This window comes from Loxodonta africana, chromosome 23 (assembly GCF_030014295.1).
Source record: "Loxodonta africana isolate mLoxAfr1 chromosome 23, mLoxAfr1.hap2, whole genome shotgun sequence".
NCBI lineage: Eukaryota > Metazoa > Chordata > Mammalia > Proboscidea > Elephantidae > Loxodonta > Loxodonta africana.
The window spans coordinates 64,244,991-64,256,503 of NC_087364.1; the positions used below are offsets into that span (position 1 = coordinate 64,244,991).

The window sequence follows — 11,513 nt, forward strand, 5'->3', positions numbered from 1 at the left end:
AGATCTATGTTCCCCAAAGTCTCTGATGGTGTCATCTGATCTGGGAACACTCTCTCCTGATCATTAGGCAGAATTCCAGAAGGTGTTTCACAATTTGATCAGATGAGAAACTCTAGAGAACTTTATATCCTGGGACACTCTGTATGTTAACAAAGAGTAATGGGAACCATTGCTTTCTCTTAAGGACATAACTGCTTAAATAACACATCTGCACTTTCAGTAAGATAAGAACATGTAATAAAATCATTATAGATCTAAATCTGAGTTTCTATTGCTTAAAGCTTCTCGTTTTTCAACCTTCAGATCCTATTTCTTTCCCACATTCATAAAGAACATGATAAATACTGGTCACATGAACTCTATACATGGTAATCAGCAGAGACAAACCCTTGGTTAGCACCAATAGATTTTACCAAAGAGGAAAGGGCAAAGGAATGTTGCTCACAGTGTCCTGCATTTTAGTTTATGCACAACTTTATGTGAGAAGAACTCATTTACAAAATACAAGCTTACATAGTTTTTGTTTGCCTCCCTCTTCCTTATTCTGTGCAAATAATACTTACTAAAAATTCAATACAACATAGCTGAAAATACTTCATAATTACATTTGGTCAAAAGGAGTACCACTCATACGAAATCTCATATGCACACACACATGACATGTCTGGAAGTAAGGAAAGGTTGGTGTTGGCTGGGTTTTTTTTTTTTTTTTTTGGTGAAAATATACATACCAAAACATTTGCCAATTCAACAATTTCTACATGTAAAAGGCTTTTTTATTGTCGTTGTTTGTTTTTAATAGGGCTCTATGAAGCAGGGAGTTCTTCTTGTTGCCAGGTGCAGTTGAGTTGATTCCGACTTATAGCAACCCCATGTAACAGAGTAGAGCTGCCCCATAGGATTTCTTAGGGGATGGGCATAAAGGAGGACATCCAGGAATCCTTCTCGCCCTAAATGACCAGTGATCAAATATAGATCTGTCAGACAAGGACAAGTTGATTAATTAGTTGTTTTAAGAAAATGAAATATTAGAAAAATTCAATGTTTATGAAATAGAATATTAAAAAAAATTCAAACAATAGCAACTTAAGTAGAAATGTTACGTGGATGTTAAACCTCCTAAATATATGTACTTGTCCCTAGGTGGTGCAAATGATTAACACACTCAACTGTTAACCAAAAGTTTGGAATTTCAAGTCTACCCACTCATCTTAGTTATCTAGTGCTGCAATGACAGAAATACCACACATGGATGGCTTTAATGAAGAGAAATTTATTTTCTCACAGTTTAGGAGGCTAGAAGTCCGAATTCAGGGTGCCAGTTCCAAGGGAAGGTTTTTTCTTTCTGTTGGCTCTGTGGTAATATTCTTGTCATTAATCATCTCCTGGTCTAGGAGCTTCTCAGTGCAGGGACCCTGGGCTCAGAGGACACTTTCTGCTCCCGGCTCTGTTTTCTTGGTGGTAGGAGGTATCCCTATCTCTCTGCTCACTTCTCTCTTTTATATCTCAAAAAGATTGACTCAAGGCCCAACCTAATCTTGTAGATTGAGTCCTGCCTCATTAACACAACTGCCGCTAATCCTGCTTCATTAATATCATAGAGGTAGGATTTACAACACATAGGAAAATCACATCAGATGACAAAATGGTGGAAATTACACAATACTGGGAATCATGGCCTAGCCAAGTTGACACACATTTTTAGGGGGGCACAATTCAATCTAAAACACAAGTCGTGCCTCAGAAGAAAGGCCTGGGGATCTACTTCTGAAAAACCAGTCATTGAAAACCCTAAGGAGCACGGTTCTTCTGACACACATGGGGTCACCATGAGTAGGGATTGGCTCAACCAAAGCTGGTAACTGGTATATCTACTTACGTGATCCTTTATTTGATAAATCTTACCTTTCAGCTATATAGTAAATGATATGTTAACAATTTTATAATATATATTAGTTATACACACACATACAAATAAATTTACTGTTTGTATTTTCAAAATTCTTTACCCAATAAGCATAAGATTTGATTTGCTAAGACAATGGCTCTCAGCCTGGCCCAGACCTGCAGCATCAGTATCACATCGGAAATGGTTAGAGATGCAAAGTCTCAGGCTGTACCAAGGACCTACTGATTTAGAAACTCTTGGGATGAGCCCCACAATCTGTTCTTTAACAAGCTCTCCAGGTGATTCTAGTTCATTTTAAAGGTTGACAACCACAGTGCCAAAAAATCCTTAGCGTAAGGATTAGTTGTAGTGGATATATCAGTTCCATTGTCTGTTGATCCAAAATTGAACTAGAAATTATATCTACTAAAAAAGTCAATGCAATTAAATAACTTCCACAAAATTGAACTATGCAGGTGTGATAGAAATTTCAGATATGAAGTTAAAAACAGTCTTTCACTTTAAAAGGGATTAAGTTAGTTACATAATGATCGCTATTTCTTTGGGAGGCCCTAGCAGTGCAGTGGTTAAGAGCTCCAGCTGCTCCTTGGAAACCCTATGGGGCAGTTCTACTCTGTCCTATTGGGTCACTATGAGTCAGAATCGACTCAACGGCAATGGGAGAAATTCCTTCATATTGCTTACTGTCTATGTTCCAGGCATGGTTCTAAGAACTTTTCATATAACAACTCATTTAATCCTTACAATAACCCACTGAGGTTAGAACTGTTACCCTGCCCATTTTACAGATGGGAAAATGAGGCCATAGAAAGGTTATATGGCTTACCCAAAGCACAGAGTTGATCAGAGAAATTTGAGGCCCAGAGTTAGTAAGTGGCAAAGCTGGGATACCAACTTTAATTGGATGTTTCCATAGTTTCCACTTCTAATTATGGGAAAATGCTGCTGCTTACAGTAAATTGTTTTAAGTACCTAAATTTTATTCACGAACCATTTGCTTCTGAAAAGTCTCCACAGGTATGAAAAGTTGTACATAGGTGTAGGGGGTGCAAATGGAGACCATTGAGCCAAATTAAGTCAACCTGCATGTTAGGGTTTTGCCAGTAAGGCAGTTTGTTGATTTCTTTCTTAAGGTGAGATTGTCCTATGCTGCACGGCCCGTTCCCCAGGGCTTCCCTCACTCTCTGGCCTTACATCTGCAGCATCGCATATTCATCTCACTGACTCCCTGCCCCAGTTATGAGCTATGATGAGTTATGAGCCCTGGTTATTAGGTTCAGTAGTCAAGATAAGTCCTAAGCAAAGTTCTCAAAAACATTCAAGCACACGGTCAGCAGATTTCTCCTTTATTCATCTACTGGCCACGGGGTTATTTTGTTCAGGTCTGAACCCTATCCTCAGGAAGAGCTTCTCCATGGGAACTTCAAGTGTTGTCACCAGCCCAGGATTACGGTCATTCGCCCTAGAAGCCAGAGCAGGATCTGGCATGAGTTAGAGTGAACAAAGGAACAAACAAGAATCTGCAGGAGCTGCGTGTGTTCTCAAGTCTCCTAGGTATAGATTTTCTATTTTCAGTCACCAATTGGAAAATGAGCTTGTAAACATAGCTGACGTAAATCTGACTCAAGTATTTTTTTTTTTTTTTTTAATGACCTACGTTAAATGACACTCGTTGTTCTCTTCCCATTCAACCTACAGGCGGCCTGAAGCTCCTGGAAGATAGGAAGGAAAGGATGCAATCTATTTGAAAGCTGCTATGAGTCACAGCCCTTGCTATGACTGGTCTTACCACAGCCAATTTACACAGATCACCAGGAAATAAAAGTCACCATTTCCCAGGCTTCGGGTTTCCTGGTCAGTAAAACAGGCTAGAAAACATAGATAGGCACTATATGATTTTTTAATTGCCCTGATTCTGGCCTGAGTCACCAGGGTAAGGGAGAGGCTTGAAATATTTAGAAACTCTTATGAGCATACCAGGTCAAGGTATTTGTATATCTCAAATTCTTTCTTTACTGTCTCCCCTTTAATCTGTGGAACAAACTCCTCTCAAGATTGTTCCCTAGTGAGAAACCATTAGTCCACATGTGGCTACACTTCTAAATACTCTTGACTTTGGCGCACATAGTTTTCCCTTATTATAATGCCAGCCTGTGGTGGGTACCCCACTGCCAGGGTAAGTTGGGTGGGAATTGGGTAGATTCAGCAGTGACAGGGCCTTAGCCAAGCTTGGCCAGATTTCCACTAGTTCTTAACTTCTTGCGTTCTTGTGAACTCAAGAATGCAGACATTCTTCCTCTTCTTGTTTTGCCTCTCTCTGGTAACATTCTCATGGACAATTAGTTTTAACATAACTTAATTAACATTATTTCTACTTTGAAGTAAAATTGATAGCCTTCCCTTCTTTTATGTAATAATAGTGGCTCTCCCACTTACATTCATATTATTCAATCAATGTTAATATTTTAGGTTTCATTTATATGAGGTGTGGCTGTTAAATAAAAACTATAAGTCATGTAAAGCAGCCACTCACTAGGCCCGCCAAACATATTTATAATTCCCTCAAAACTTCCTTCTCAAAAGTTTTTCCATCAATTCTTTTTCTATTAAAAAGTCTCAATGTACGATTTTAAAAATATGCATGTGTACCTGAATACACTTCACATAAAATTAAAAATGAGTAGATACCCTATTTTAATTATAAAATTGGACTAATCTCTACAGCTTGTTTTGACACTGATGTTTCTTTCATACCATAATTTCGTTTGCTTGGTTACAAAATAAAAACAAAAACAACTAAAATAAATAGCTGATACCTGATAAATGTAAAAGTACTAATGACTAACCCATATTAACAGGAAGTTAAATGAACTGCATCATGCTTTCACGTTCTTCTTCATTGCCTGCTCTATGGTCCGTGGGTAAAGGGCAGCTACTTAAATGGACTAAACCAGAATAAAATTCAAGAGGCAATACATTGTCATACATTTTTAAAGGGAAATGCTGATATTAAAAATTGAGCAACTATTCAAAGACATATTGATCAATAGAATGAAAGAGAGAGTCTAGAAAGAGACCCACAAATCTGTGAACAGTTGATCCTGGCAGAGCACTGATGTATTACAAATCAGTGGAAAAAATGAATTCTTCATTGATATTGGGACAGTTATTTATATAAAATAAAATTAGATATCTACTTCGCACCATATAAACAAATCTGTTCCAGGTAGATTAATGAGCAAACTATTGAAAAACAAACCTTCAAAACAAAGCAAACAGTTGAAAAACATAAACCGTGAAAAAATAAGGATCAATAATTCTATTTAAAATTTCCGCACCAAAAGGTATCACAAAAAAGTGAAATAAAAGCCACATCCCAGCAAAAGATATTTTCCACTCATATAGCTGACAAAATATTTAGTAACAAAAAAAAAGAACTTCTGTAAATCAATAAGAAAAAAGATATGCAAACCAATAGGAAAATGGTTTAAATGTGTGAAAAGGTAGTTCACATTGGAGGAAACATCAACAGCTAACAAATGAAGACATGCTGAAAATCAGTAGAAATCTCAGAAATGCAAAGTAAAACAATGGGGTTCCTTATTAAAAATATCAGTTGACAAAAACATAACCCAAAAAACCTGGCAATACCAAGATGTGGTGGAGATATAAAGCCAGCCAGAGCAATGCCTACACACTGTTGTAGAGAGAATAAACTGGCACCACTTCTCTGGAAAGTAATTGCAGGATTTTGTAACTATGAAGATGTTCAAACCCTTAGACTCAACAATTCCACTCATAGAAAAATAACTCTAGCTAACCTCTTCCATATGTGGATTCTATTTGCTGCAATACAGTTTATACAGAAAAGTTGGCGGCAGCCAAAATGCCCATCAAAAAGTGAACAGACATATTACGTTACGGTCACAAAACAGTAACATAAAAAACATAGAGCTATACAAATCATAAATTAGAGCTACACACATCAACATGCATAAGTTATAAAACATAACATTGACTGAAAAAAGCCAATTGCAGAAGGATGTGTACTGCATGTTGACATTTGTATTTATTAAAACACATGAAAAGTAATACTGTATATTGTTTCCGGATTTATACATATGTAGGAAAATTATAAATAGTTATACATATAATTCTATACTTTCATGGTACTATGGGATTTTTAAGAATTTCAGGCCATCTCCAGCATTATGTGATGAACCTCTGTTATGGATTGAATTGTGTCCCTCCAAAACATGTGTTGTAAATCCTAACCTCTATGCCAGTGATTTTAATTCCATCTGGGAATGGGTTTTCTCTGTTATGTTAATGATTTTAATTCCATTTGGGAATGGGTTTTCTCTGTTATGTTAATGAGATAGGATTAGTGTAGGGTGTGTTTTAAGTCAATCTCTTTTGAGATAATAAAGTAGCAGAAATGAGGTAAGAAAGATGCCAAGACACATGGAGACCTCCAAGGAACCAGGAAGCAGAAGCAGAAGCTGAAGAGACAAGGACCTTCCTCCAGAGCTGACAGAGAGACAAAGCCTTCCCGTAGAGCCAGTGCCCTGATTTCGGACTTCTAGCCTCCCAAACTATAAGAAAACAAATTTCTGTTTGTAAAAGACACCCACTTGTGGTATTTCTGTTACAGAAGGACTAGATAACTGAGGAAAAGCAAGGATGTCACCTTGATGACTAAGGTGTGCCTGACCCAAGCCATGGTGTTTTCAATCACCTCATATGCACGCAAAAGCTGGACATGAATAAGGAAGGCTGGAGAAGACTTGACACCTTTGAATTGTGGTGTTGGAGAAGAATGTTGAATACACCATGAACTGCCAAAAGAACAAACAAATCTGTTTGGAAGAGGTACGACCAGAATGCTCCTTAGAAGCAAGGTTGGTGAGACTACATCTCACCTGCTTTAGACACGTTATCATGAGGGATCAGTCCCTGGAGAAGGACATCATGTTTGGTAGAGGGTCAGCAAAAAAGAGGAAGACCGTCGATAAGATGGATTGACACAGTGGCTGCAACAATGGATTCAAGCATAGCAACAATTGTGAAGATGGCACAGGACCAGGAAGTGTTTTGTTCTGTTGTGCATGGTGTTGCTACGAGTCAGAACCAACTCAACGGCACCTAACAACAACAATAGATATCTAAGATAGTTTCGATGCAAAACCATTAGTGACTTTTTTTATCCCAATTTACATAAGCTCTCAGATTTTGAAGAAATCTATAAAGCATCGAATTCAAGGAAATTTCCGTCAGTTGTTGAATAGATTATACACTATGTGCTGATTCATTGCTACACATTGCACTTTTACTTAATGTCGTTCAATTATCTTATTTCTTTTAAACTCATCCTTGGAGTAGCATAGTGAATTATCTGGTATTAGAGAAATCCAGTATTGGCTATTGTGCAAGAAAGATTAACTACCTCAGGGTTCCACACTAGATCACAGTTTGGCTCTTTATCTCAAGGTGAATATGGAACTTGAAAAAACAAATACTATGTGGTTCTTTCTACTCTTGTTTCACCCATATGTATCAACAGATATGATAAATTCTTAAAAAAAAAAAAAAAAGTTACCAAACTTAATGGTCTGACTGAGACTGGAGGAATCCCGGCGGCCATGCTCTCCAGACCTTCTGTTGACACAGGACAGGAAGCATCCCTGAAGACAACTCATCATAAATGAAAGGGACTGGTCAGCGGGTGGGAGAGAGACGCTGATGAAGAGTGAGCTAATTATATCAGGTGGACACTTGAGATTGTGTTGGCAACTCTTGTCTGGAGGGGGGATGGGAGGATAGAGAGAGAGGGAAGCCGGCAAAATTGTCAAGAAAGGAGAGACTGAAAGGGCTGACTCAAGACGGGGAGAGTAAGTGGGAGTAGGGAGTGAGATGTATGTAAACTTATATGTGACAGACTGATTGGATTTGTAAACGTTCACTTGAAGCTTAATAAAAGTTATTAAAAAAAAAAAAGTTGATTCTGACTCATGCTGACCCCATGTGTGTCTGAGTAGAACTGTACTCCATCATTTTTTTTCCTGTTTTTTTTTTTACTCCGTAGGGTTTTTAAGGATGTGAGAATTTGGAAGGAGATCACCAGGCCTTTCTTCTGAGGTGCCTCTCTGGGGATTCTAACTGCCAACCTTTCAGTTAGTCAAGTGCTTAACCATTTGTGTTGACCAAGGACTCCATTATAGATTCTTAGGTATAGTTTACACAATCAGAGCCGAAGAACAGAAAGTAGTTTCAGAGAGATTATCTAAAATATCTCCTTCATGAAAGATACAGGTTGTACAAATAAAAAATTAAAAAGTGACAACAGTTATTTACCAGTTGGACTGAAGCATTTGGGGATTTTGAAGATGGACGGGTTGGGGGCACAAGTCAAGGAATATAGATGGCCTCCAGAAGATGGAAAAGGCAAGGAAGTAGATTCTCTCATAGAGCACCCAGAAGGAACACAGCCTTGCTGATACCTTGATTTTAGCTCAGTGAGACCTATGTCAGATTTTGACCTCCAAAACTATAAGATAATAAATTAAGTGTTGTTTGAGTCCAGAGTTTGGGGTAATTTGTTACAGCGGCAAAAGGAAACTAAAGCAGATGTTACCGGGAACTGGGGTGCTGCTGTAACGAATACCTAAAAATGTAGCTTTGGAGTTGGGCAACCAGCAGAGGCTAGAAGAATTTTGAGGAGCATGATAGAAAAGCCTAGATTGCTTTGTACAGAATGTTCATAAACATAGCAATGACCCTGCTAGTGAAGACTCAGAATAAAGTGAGGAACATGGTAGAGAAAATACGTATCATCTTAGAAAGTACTTAAATCTTTACTAACAAACTGATGGTAAAAAAAAAAAAAAAATGGATGTTAGTGGTACTGCAGGTGAAGGCTCGGATGAAAATGAAGAACACTTCACTGGAAACTTGAGGAAAAGAGATCCTTGTGACATAGCGGCAGAACACTTAGATGCATTGTGTCTTGCAGTACCTGTAAAGTTATTATTTTAAACTCTTTCTTTAATTAGTAAGAATCTTGTAGGAGCTACATTGAAAATATTCTGTTACCCCTCAAACTTTCACCCACTAATTTTAGCAATCATTAATGTTTTCTTGCTGGAATCAAGTTCTTATGATGATGATGGCCGAGTGGTGATTTCCTGATTGCATCATTTCTTCCACATTCATTTGTTGGTTTCTAGAACTTAACTGTAAAAAGAAGACTTCTAGGACTTAGAATATGAAACAATTCACTTTGTAAATTTGAAGAAATAGGTAATTCAACAATAATTTTAGGAACTGACTCGACAGCAATGGGTTTGGGTTTTTTGTTTTGTTCTGTTTTTTACCATGTAGCTAGTTTTTGTTTTTAATTAAAAATATATTTAGTAAACTTTTTTTTTATTCATTTAATTAGGTTTTAAACTGCTTTTGTCTTTGGAGGCCCTTAAAAAGGAAATTGAATTATGTCCATTTCAATGTCCACTGACTTCTTTCTATGAGATTGGTATGGAGCTGGAAGGTCCCAGCTTCTTGATAATATCTATTTTGATTTTCCATTCTGCAGATTTCTTTTGAATGTATTCTCTAGTTAAGAATTTATGTAAAGAATGTACTCCTGCTTTTTGCCATTTACAAAGCAGTCATCAGAAAAGACTACCTGTCCATTTATTATTTTTGATCCCAAAGGGAGAATTCCTAACTACCGTATCAAATTACTTACACATTTCTTTTAGATAATAAGCACACATCACATTGAACAATGTCAACTTTTTTAAAGCCTAATTCTTTCACATTCTATTAAATATTTCCAGTACAACTTCATCTATATCAAACCCAACACACAACCCAACTCTTAACACTTTAGTTCTGATGCTAAACACTTCACAAAGATGCTCTTGATCTGCAAAACATTTTATTATTTTTATTATAGCAGAACATATATGAAAACGCGTTTTCCATTCCAATCAATTTTAACATTAATTATGTTCACCAAATTGTGCAACCATCACCACTATCCCTTTTCAAATTTTTCATCACCCTTAACAGAAACTTAGTATCCCTATTGCAATAACTCCCTATTCCCCCTTGCACTGACCCCTGGTAATCACTAATAATCTTTGGTCTCCATGCGTTTGCCCATTCTAGATAGCGCATAGAAGTGGGATCATACAATATTTGTCCTTTTGTGACTGCCCTATTACACTCAACATAGTGATTTCGAGGTTCATCCGTGTCATAGCATGTGATCAGGATTTCATTTTTCTTTATAGCTGAATAATAATACTCCATGGTGTGTGTATACCACATTTGGTTTGTTCAGTCCCCGACATGCCTCCTGGTTATTCCATGCCACCCTCGGTCCCTCAGAGACTGGTGGCAGCTGAGGCCTGGAGTTGCCTCAGTGTCCTTCACACTCTGTCCCTATACCTTGGGAGGAGCCAGCACTTCAGCAGGGGATGAAAGGTAGCTTTTGGCAGTGAGGGAAGTAATAAATCACCGTAAGATACTGTCCATGTTCACAAAGAATTTCTGTAGTTCAAAAGGCTGGAGGAACTCCTAGGGAACAATTAGTAACTAAGATTGGTGCCGAAAAAGGGATGTAGCTTCAGAGAAGTGGACCATTAGGATGTTCTCAAGACTGAAAGCTACGTGGAAGAGGAGAGACTTGCACTCTGCCTTTAGGAACGATGGAAGCTCGAAGAAAGGCCATCCGGTCAAAAGGAACTGCCTGGGTAAGACAGGGGTGAGGATGAATATGAGGCACTTATAAGACAGGAAGACAGTGCTCGAGTTCACTATTCATTTTGGCAAGAAACGGAAAATAAAGCTGAACGAAAATTACAGGACAAGATTTTGGTGAGTGCTGCAACTTAGTTAAAGGAGTTGCAATAAAGGAGGGTTCTTGGTGGTTCTTAATAAGGAAAGTCGTGATGTAAAACCCTTTATCCTCAGAGGACACGAGAGGCTCTTTTGTCAATATCACAGCTTCCTTCCTGATGTGGGAAAGGTTTAGACACTCCAGCAAGTCGTATCTGTTCCTCTTCTTAAAACCTTCCACTCTTGCTCTCAGGACACAACCTGAGTTTCTTAACGTAGCTAAGAAGGCACTGCATGATCTATCCCTCACTCACCTGTCCCACCACCCTCCTGTCCTTCACCCACAATGCACGCATTACCACAAGGCCAGTGGTGCAGCCACACAGCAGTGCCCATGTGCTTTCCTCTGCCTGAAACCATCTGCTTCCCACCTCCCTTTTGCCCAGCAAATTTCCTGTCTTCGTTTAAATGCCGCTTCCCCTGAGGAATATTTCCTGACCCCTAAAACTGAGTTAGGTGTCCCTACTATTCACTTTCCTTAGACCTTGAACCCTATCATAACACTTTTCACATGTACACTGGGCCTTAAGCTCCTTGAGGTATTGAGAACAATAATTTCTTGTTCGTTGTTCTGTCCAATATATAGTCCATTGGCCTAGAGTTGGAGCCTTTTAAGTATTTATCAGATGAATCATGAGCCTTTAGGTCCCTTAAGATCAATCAGTTTTGTACCTTTATTTTGTGCCCCCCCCACCCCACC

The 11,513-nt window shown here is 38.2% G+C and overlaps 1 long non-coding RNA gene across 2 annotated transcripts in view; it reads left to right on the top strand.

Moving 5' to 3' along the window:
* Window positions 1-8,946, top strand: part of LOC135228578 (uncharacterized) — an 82,165-nt gene extending 73,219 nt beyond the window's left edge. For both annotated transcript variants that reach the window (XR_010319149.1, XR_010319150.1), the window contains exons 3-4: window positions 3,292-3,463; window positions 3,608-8,946. This is a non-coding gene — a long non-coding RNA (uncharacterized LOC135228578). The remainder of the gene's footprint in view (window positions 1-3,291; window positions 3,464-3,607) is intronic.
* The last annotated feature ends 2,567 nt before the right edge of the window (window positions 8,947-11,513 follow it).